A 9,182-nucleotide genomic window follows, 5' to 3' on the forward strand; every position below is an offset into this window, starting at 1 on the left:
CGTACCTGGGGAAGGCAGAGAGGTTGCAATATTTCAGAAGGATTGGGGGCCAGGTACAGTGGCTAATGCGCCTGTAATCCCACAACTTTGGGAGGCCAAGGCAGGCAGATCACTTTGAGCTCAGGCTCAAGACCAGCCTGGGCAACATAGCAAAACCCCGTCTCTACAGTGGTGGTTTGTGCCTGTAGCCCCAGCTACATGGGGGCTTGTGTCTACTGACTGCTAAATGCCAAGACTGCCCTCTCTAGCCCCTTCCTCAGCCCAGCTCCCAGCAGCCAGCAGTCAGAGCCTTGTCCTTCAGGGAGAAGATTAGAAAGCTTCTCTGGGCAGCATGACCAGCTAAGATAAAAGATTTACAGATACTGTCTTTGGGGGTTCCTTAGCAAACAGTCCACCCAGATCGCCATAGAGTTCATTCTAAAGTCCATAAGCCTAATGCATACATTCAGAGTTTCTCATCAACTTTTAGTCCCTTACTAGTACTCATGAGTGGATCACTAAGGATTACAAAACAGCTGAGGAAAGCCTCTAATCCAACATGGAAAATAGAAGCACAGCAGTTTAAAACCACATTGGCAGAAACAGAGACCATGCATTTTTAAAAACTGAAAAAAAAAATTTTTTCTCCTCAAAGAAAAGGGAAGATATTGTATCCAAGAGCCAAAAATAACATGCTGTTACAAAGTAATACAAACAAGACCTTGGAAATTAAAAGTATAATTAAAATGGGAGAGAAGGGAGCCATGAGGAAATCTTCAGACAGTAAGAGGAAAAGGAAGGAAGGAGGGAAGGAAGGAAGGAAGGAAGGAAGGAAGGAAGGAAGGAAGGAAGGAAGAAAGGGAGGGAGGGAGGGAGGGAAGGAGGGAGGGAGGGAGATGGTTTGGATGTCCCCTTCAAATCTCAGGTTAAAATGTGATTCCCAATGTGGAGATGGGGGCCTGGTGGGAGGTGTTAGGGTCGGGGGGGCAAATACCTCATGAATGCTTGATAGTGTCCTTGCAGTAATGAGTTCTCTGTGAGTTCAAGTGAGATCTGGTTGTTTAAAAGAGCCTGACATTTCCTCCTCGAGCTCTTGCCTTGTGATGCTCTTATTTCCCTTTCACCTTCTACCATGATTGAAAGCTTCCTGAAGCCCTCACCAGAAGCAGATGCTGACATCACACTTTCTGTACAGCCTGCTGCACCATAAGCCAAAATACAACTCTTTTTCTTGTAAATTACTCAGCCTCAGGTATTCCTGTATAGCAATGCAAATTGACTAATACAGGAAGGAAGGAAGGAGGGGAGAGAAGGGAAAGGAAGTGGAAGGGGAGGAGAGGAGGGGGAGGAGAAGGGAGTGGGAAGGGGAGGGGAGTGGGGAGGAAGGAAGGGAGGGAAATTAAAAAGAAGAGAAGAAAGATAAGAAAATCAGAAGACCAGTCCAGGAGGTCCAACATAAAAGTAATACAAATTTTAGAAAAAGAGAGCAACACAAATAAAGAGGAGGAATTTATCAAGGAAGTGACTGAAGAAAATTTTCCCAAACCAAAAGAGAATATTTTCCATTTTGAAAGGGCCCACTGAAGGTCCAACACACTAGGTGAAAGTAGAGTCACAGAAAGTTGCATTATTATTAAATTTCAAAATACTGAAGACAATAAAGTTTTAACCCTGAAAGTTTTAAGAATAGATGGAAAAAAGAAATTACAGGCCATCTACAAAAGATTAGGAATCAGAATGTACTAAAAGGTCTAACTAGAGCAATTAGACAAGAAAAGTAAATTTAAAAATTAGAATCATTTTGATTTTCTCAAAAAAAGTTAGATGTCAGTGGAGAAATGTCTTTAAAATTTTGAAGAAAAAATATTTACAAAGAATTGTATACATTGCTCAAGTAGCAAGATAAAATAGATACTTTTATATATGGACTATCTCATAAAATTTGCCTCTCATTTCCTTTTTTATGACATCACAAAAGAATAAGCTCTTTCAAAACAAATGAGTAAAGCAAAAAAGAGAAATACTTGGGACAAAGGAAACAGGAGAAGGAAAGGGAATTCAGAGAATCCTGGCCGAGGTAGAACCCAGGATAATTGCTGTGCTTGAAGCATAGAGAGTAATCAATTCAGACTGGATTATGTTAAAAAAAAAAAAATTTTCTTTTGAGACAAGGTCTCACTCTGTCACCCAGGCTGGAATGCAGTGGCGTGATCACAGCTTACAGCAGCCTTGACCTCCCAGGTTCAGGTGATCCTCCAGCCTCAGCCTCGCAAGTAGCAGGATTATGGGTGCATGCCATCACACCTGGCTAGTTTTTCTATTTTTTGTAGAGATGGGGTTTTGCCATGTTGTCCAGGCTGGTCTTGAACTTCTGACCTCAAGTGATCCACCTGCCTCAGCCTCCCAAAGTGCTAGGATTACAGGCATGAGCACTGTAATCCTGGCCTACCTTATTTTTTAAAAAGATAACAATAAGTTCGAGTGGTTCACCTTGGACCTATTAAATTATATTTTCCAGGGGCCTCAAATCTATGGTCTTCAAAGTCTTCCTTCATGATTCTAACAATAGGTTGGGTTCTGGAGTCACAGAGTTTGGAGACTGTTTCAGCAATACAGATGAGAAATGATAGTTGTCCAATCAATACTATGTCAGTAAAAGTGGAAATAAATGGGGAGATTAAAAAGATATTTATTTTACAGAAGTGGAAAGAAGTGCTCATTAACACATCCATTAAGTAAATACTAACTTATTATCTGGTATCAATAATGAATAGTACGAATGAGCATAATATCTGGCTCTTACATGGCCTATATGAACTAAGCTCTTTTAATGTCGCACTTAGCAATCCAGGTTCAAGAACACAGAATGCTTGTCATTTGTTAAACCTGCAATTCAGGATCAAGAATGCTTGTCTTCAAACTATACATACGGCTATAATAACCAAAACAGCATGGTACTGGTACAAAAACAGACACGTAGACTGATGGAACAGAACAGAGAACCCAGAAATAAGCCTACATATGTACAACTACCTGATGGTCTTAAACAATGTTGACAAAAATAAGCAATAGGGAAAGAACTCCCTATTCAATAAATGGTGCTGGGATAACTGTCTAGCCATATGCAGAAGAATGAACTGGACCCCTACTTCTCATCATATATAAAAATTAACATGAGGTGAATTGAAGATTTAAATGTAAGTCCTCAAAGTTTAAAAATCCTAGTAGAAAACCTAGGAAATACCCTTCACGACATCAGCTTTGGGAAAAAACTTATGGCGAAATTCCCCAAAACGACTGCAACAAAAACAAAAATTGACAAGTGGGACTTAATTACACTAAAGAGCTTCTGCACAGCAAAAGAAACTATCAATATAGTAAACAGACAATCTACAGTATGGGAGAAAATATTGGCAAACTATGTATCTGACAAATGTCTAATATCCAGAATCCACAAATAAACAAATGAACCAGAAAAAAAAATCCAATTAAAAAATGTGCAAAGGACATGAACAGACGCTTCTCAAAAGAAGATGTATGGTCGGGCACAGTGGCTTACACCTGTAATCCCAGCACTTTGGGAGGCCCAGGTGAGAGAATCACCGAAGGTCAGGAGTTCAAGACCAGCCTGACCAACATGGCGAAAACCCATCTCTACTAAAAATACAAAAATCAGCCGGGCGTGGTGGCGTATGCCTCTAATCCTAGCTACTTGGGAATCTGAGGCAGGAGAATCGCTTGAACCCAGGAGGCGGAGGTTGCAGTGAGCCAAAATCATGCCATTGCGCTGCAGCCAGGACAACAAAAGTGAAAGTCCGTCTCAAAAAAAAAGAAGAAGAAGAAAATGTATACTCAGCCAAGGAACATGGAAAAAAATGCTTAACAACACTAATTATTAGAGAAATGCAAATCAAACCACAAATACCATCTCACATTAAGCAGAATGGTGGTTATTAAAAAGTCAAAAAATAACAGATGTTGACAGGGCTGTGGAGAAAAGGGAACGCTTATACACTGTTGGTGGAAATGCAAACTAAGCCACTGGGGGAAGCAGTTTGGAGATTTCTCGAAGAACTTAAAAGAGAACTGCCATTCAACTCAGCAATTCCACTCTTTGGTATATACCCAAAATAAAATAATTCATTCTATCAAAAAGACACAGGCATTCATATGCTCTTCACAGCACTATTCACAATAGCAAAGACATGGAATCAACCTAAATGCCCATCCATGATGGACTGGATAAAGAAAATGTGGTACATATACACCATGAAATACTATACAGTCCTTAAAAAGAATAAAATCACGTTCTTTGCAGCAACATGGATGAAGCTACACGCCATTATCCTAAGCAAATTTATTCAGGAACAGAAAACCAAATGCTGCATGTTCTCACTTATAAGTGGGAACTAAACAATGAGTACACATAGACATAAAGATAGGAACAAGAGACAATGAGAACTACTAGATGGGGAGGAAGAGAGGGGAGCATGGGCTGAAAAACCACCCATTGGATACTATGCTCACTACCAGCATGATGGGATCATTTGCACCCCAAGCCCCAGCATTATGCAATATACCCATGTAACAAACCTACATATGTACCTCTTAATCTAAAATACAATTTGAAATTTTTTAAAGCAAGAAGAATGCTTGTCATTTGTTACACCTGGGAAGGATCTGAGAACTTACCCACTTTCGCTTTACAGCTAAATAAGGGGACAATTATTTTTTTCTTCACCTTAAAGTAATAGAAGTCCATTACTTAGAAATACAATTCTGAAACTTTGTTCCCTATAAAGTTACTGTGACTTCTCTACATTCAGGTAGTTTGTTTCTCATGTTTGAAAATAAGCATATATGCTGTATTCTGGGAAATACTCCAGTATTCCCAACCCTCTGGCACAGAGCTGACACTTAAGCAAAGTGACTTTTTTTCTTCCTACCAGCTTCATATATGAGATACTGAACAAGCAGCAACTCAGAGAAGTCATCTGAGAGAGGCCTAGGCCTAGGCCTAATGGAAAGATGTGAACAGATTCATTGCAGCACAGTTATTTCCTTCACAACCACATCATTAGTCAAGATAAGAAAACATGATGTAAACAGCAACATCCAGGTTCTTGCTTGTCAAGAATTCCCAATACTCTCTCTTTGTTCGCTGGGATGCCCTGGCATCAGGATCAGAATAATCCAGCTCTGGAGATTACCTGGCTGTTTCTCAAGCCTAGTTTAAGGTTTCTTTTGAAATACTGATCCCATCTTTTTGGCAGACATTGCTAATAATGGAGGCTCATAGTACTACATCTTGGGATGAAGTTTGAGACTTTTCCAGATTTCATATTTTAGTTCCAACTCCAACATGCAGATGAGTTACTACCTACAGAGAGAAGAAAAATCAGGGTGGCCTTCTTGAACCAGCCTCTATAGCTGGAAGAGGTCACCACACGAACTGGGAATGGAATTGGATAATAAGGAGGACCTAGCTTCATGGGTTGAATAATGGCCTTCTTAAAAACAGATCTACAGGGAACATCAAAATGTGACCTTACTTGGAATAAGGGTCTTTGCAGATGTAAGAAGTTCAGGATCTTGAGACAGGAACATCCTGGATTTGGAGTGGGCCCTAAATCCAATGACTGGTATCCTTATGAGAGAAAGGAGAGGGAGATTTTTTTATTTTAATTTTATCTTTTTCTTTTTCAACTTTTATTTTAGATTCAGGGGGTACATGTGCATGTTGGTTACCTGGGTACATTGCATGATGTTGAGGTTTAGGGTACAAATGATACCATCGGCCAGGTATTGAGCATAGTACCCAGTAGTTAGTTTTTCAACCATTGCCCTTCTCCCTCTCCCTCATCTAACAGTCCCCAGTGTCAATTGTTGCCATCTTTCTGTCCACAAGTACCCAAAGTTTAGCTCCCACTTATAAGTGAGAACATATGGTATTTGGTTTTCTGTTCTTGTGTTTATTTGCTTAGGATGATTTTGGACTTCTGACCTCCTGCAAGAGAACAAATTTCTGTTATTTTAAGCCAATTGGATTTGTGATAATTTGTCATGGCAGCTCTAGGAAATGAATACAACCTCACAAAGCTATTTAAACACGTTCCGGGCTGGGCTCAATGGCTCATGCCTGTAATCCTAGCTCTTTGAGAGGTGAAGGCAGGCTGATGGCTTGAACTCAGGAGTTCAAGATCAGCCTGGGCAACATGGTGGAACTCTGTCTCTACCACAAATACAAAAAAATTAAGCAACCTTGGTGGCATGCATCTGTAGTCTCAGCTACTTGAGAGGCTGAAGTGGGAGGATCACTTGAGCCTGGGAGGCCAAGGTTGCAGTGAGCAAAGATCGTGCCAATGGACTCCAGCCTGGATGACTGAGGCTCCATCTCAATAAAAAACATAGAATAATAAAAATAAACCTGTTCTGAATAGAGGGGAGGTAGAAGCTTCTCAGGTAGTGTCTGCTTTGAAAATTTCATGATACAAACAAGAGATAACACCTTGGAGGCCCTATATGTACAATAAGAAAGAGATTACTTTTCAACTTCAAAGTATGTCACACACAACTCAATCTCACAGCACACCTGTGTCAAATAGTTAAGTACCACTGGCCTGAATTCAGAGAGTATAGCAAATAAGTCCTTGCCTGACATCATCAAAGGAATTTTTTTTTTTAAACAGAATCTCACTCTGTTTCCAGGCTGGAGTGCAACGGTGTGATCTCGGCTCATTGCAACCTCCACCTCTCGGGTTCAAGTGATTCTCCTGCCTCAGCCTCCCGAGTAGCTGGGAATACAGGTGCCCGCCATCACACCCAGCTAATTTTTGTATTTTTAGTAGAGACGAGGTTTCACCATGTTGGCCAGATGGTCTCGATCTCTTGACCTCGTGATCCACCCACCTCGGCCTCCCAAAATGCTGGGATTATAGGTGTGAGCCACCACACCCAGCCAGGAATTCTTGATAGATGGCTTCAAAATAGACTCTTCTTAAAGGAAACATAGCAGGAAGATGAATTACTGGTGGTCCCGAGTAGAACAAAAGAAATTGCCAAGCAGAAAATTTACTACACAAATATTTTGTTAGGCCTTATTTCCAAAAATAATATAAAATATAAAAACTGTAGTGAAATTCATGTTGAGACTTTCCTTGAAGTCTTGAAATTTTATAACCCCTCTCTTGCTACCATCAGCCAATTTCTTGTTATCTTGCTGTGGAACAAAAGTTTCCCTGAGAAATTGTATTGACCTATTAGACTTGCCGACATAATGTCCCACACAGTCTTAGAATAGGCATGTCTCAGCCATGACTTACATGAAAGATGTAGGAGGTTTAAGTGTATAGTGGTGCCAAAACAGTGAACAAAACTACAATATTTAAAAAAAGGGAAACAATAGTTCCGCTCTGCTCTGCCGTAGTCAGACCATGTTCAGAAAGACTACATTGTTTACGGCATAAAAATTTAAGACATCGTTACATTAAAAAGGGCCTGGCAAGGTGTAGAGGGGCCAAGGTTTTCAAAAGCGGCAACTTTGGACTACTGGGGGGTTTTAATCTGGAGAAGGCACAGAGCCGCAAAATGGTTGTCATCAAATACCTAAAAGGATATCATGTGAAAGACGATTAGACTTACCTAATAGATAGAAATTACATTGCAGCTTCATATTATTAGGAAAATCTTCCGGAAAGCAAACCTGTCCAAAGATAGGACCAGCATCTTTAGCAAGCAGTGATTCCCCCATCCCTGGGAGTATACAAACATAGATGAGCGAGTTACTTTGTGGGGCTGCTGTAAACATTTAAGATTTCTTCTAAATCTAATGTCAGTCAAATCGTTGGTTCTTCTCACTTGTAATTTAAATATCTTCCAGGTCTCCAGAATTTGAAGCTCTGATCCTGAATTTATAAAATGTGGGTGACGTCTATGAAACTAAGCTCAGGAAGTATTTTGTCACATACTGTGTTGAAAGCTCATAGGAAGAGGAAAGTTGGGCAGTTGTCTAAGTATGGTGGAGGTTTATGTGAAGGGAATGTTGAACCATGAGGCTCGCATAAGGCGACTGTCTTAGGAATAAATAAGTAGTATGCTATAAACAGATTATCTACCATGCTAACTTAAATATGTTATTGGCTTCTCCAAAGAAACAGATCCATGGATGTGTATATGGAGAAAGAGAGAGAGGGACAGAGAGAGAGAGTGTGAGAGAATTTATTTTTAAGAAATTGGCTTGGCTCACAGAATCATGGAGGCTGGAGGCTGGCAAGTCCAAAATCTGTAGTGTGGCCTGGTGGCCTGACAGGCTAGAGACCCATGGAAGAGCTGATGTCGCAATTCAAGTCCGAAGACCATCTGCTGACAGAATTGCCTCTTGGAGAAGTCAGTCTTTGTTCTATCAAGCACTTCAACTTATTGGATGAGGCCCACTCACAATAGGAAGGCAATGTGCTTTACTCGAAATCCAACTATTTAAATGTTAATCTCATCCAAAAAATACCCTTGCAGAAACATCCAAAATAATGTGTGATCAAATGTCTGGGCCCCATGACCCAGCCAAGTTGACACATAAAACTAACCATCACACCAGGGGATAGTTCCTCAAACTTGACAAGTCCTGCGACATCTGTGGATGCCACCTCTGAGGGATAAAGGGAGGCAGGGAACAGAGCTGGCTAACAAAGGTCACTGGACATCTTCCCACATTCCCACTTTCTGAAGACATCTCTAAACCATATCTTTTAAAATTCTAATCTATGCAGATGAATTTTTAAAATTGAGTAATACTGGATGAGTGTGACTCCTGGGATGCTATCCACTCAGCCATCTATTACACACACTTTATACACAACTACATCATTCCCAGTAGGTCACACTTATTAATAAATCAAATGAAGACACAGTAATGCTGTTCTTCTAAGACATGTCCACATTTTTCTTAATGGCACTCAAAGAAAATTAACTTAAAGATTCATGCTTCTTATTTTTTTGAGACAGAGTCTCACTCTGTCACCCAGGCTGGAGGGCAATGGCACGATCTCGGCTCACTGCAACCTCTACCTCCCAAGTTCAAACGATTTTCCTGCCTCAGCCTCTCAAGTAGCTGTGATTACAGGTGCACACCACCACACCCAGCTAATTTTGTATTTTTGGTAGAGATGGGTTTTCACCATGTTGGCCAGGCTGGCCTCAAACTCCTA

The 9,182-nt window shown here is 40.6% G+C and overlaps 1 protein-coding gene across 1 annotated transcript in view; it reads left to right on the forward strand.

The window, feature by feature from the left end:
• The window catches only part of LOC134761866 (uncharacterized), a 32,204-nt gene extending 24,304 nt beyond the window's left edge, over positions 1-7,900 (forward strand). The window contains exon 5 of the mRNA XM_063726464.1: positions 7,859-7,900. The gene's annotated coding sequence lies outside the window, so the exon portion shown is untranslated. The remainder of the gene's footprint in view (positions 1-7,858) is intronic.
• The last annotated feature ends 1,282 nt before the right edge of the window (positions 7,901-9,182 follow it).

Source organism: Pongo abelii, chromosome 7, assembly GCF_028885655.2.
Source record: "Pongo abelii isolate AG06213 chromosome 7, NHGRI_mPonAbe1-v2.0_pri, whole genome shotgun sequence".
NCBI classification, from domain to species: domain Eukaryota; kingdom Metazoa; phylum Chordata; class Mammalia; order Primates; family Hominidae; genus Pongo; species Pongo abelii.